The following is an 808-nucleotide window of genomic DNA, read 5'->3' on the forward strand; positions in this document are numbered from 1 at the left end:
TAAGTACGACTGTGTAGGTGTTTATGGTTGCGCTTTATATAGTTCTCCAATGTATTTTGGGGTTTTACCACTTGTTGTTGAGCATGATGTGCGACGTTTAACTGCACGTGCTGGTACAACCTGAAAACAGAATGGAGAGGCAAAAGTAGCGGCCGCACAATTGTGCTGGACAACTCTTGAGGCGTTTGGTATTCCTTGTTTATTCACACGGTGAAGGGTTATCTATTCGTTTTAGGAGTTATTGTTTCTTATTACAGGCGACACTTGAGGTTGGCGTTAAATTTACAGTCAAGGTGATTCAAGTTAACACTTGGATGGGCAATTAACCATACGCAAGCCGGTCCTAGTCCACTCTATCAGTGTGGAACCACAGATTATCAATGTAATTATGGTGAATCCATGTTATTGGTATCGAAATGTCAGCCTTCGGATTGCTACATCAATTCCTATCATACTGGACATAGGTGGGAACGTTTTTAATTGGCTGAAGCAAAATAAGTGGGATTCTGTGGACAAATTAGAGGTAGCCACAATTATGGGCCATACACAATATAAAGTTATGAGGGCACCAAGTGGCCAGACACTTCTTTGGCCACTTTACAGTGTAAAAGTTATGAATTATACAAACATATAACAAACAAACATGTTAAGCTCAAAATAGAGGTGAAATTATATTCAGGATATGGGACGTGAGCTGATAAAAAAATAAAAGTTTCCACCAGGGGGCTCATACCACACTACACCACGTTCTAAACTGCATCCAATCCAGGAAAAAATGTTACGAACAGCCAACAACATCATGTTGACA

The sequence above is a fragment of the Lampetra planeri genome, chromosome 10, assembly GCF_965212315.1.
Source record: "Lampetra planeri chromosome 10, kcLamPlan1.2.h2, whole genome shotgun sequence".
Classification (NCBI taxonomy): domain Eukaryota; kingdom Metazoa; phylum Chordata; class Hyperoartia; order Petromyzontiformes; family Petromyzontidae; genus Lampetra; species Lampetra planeri.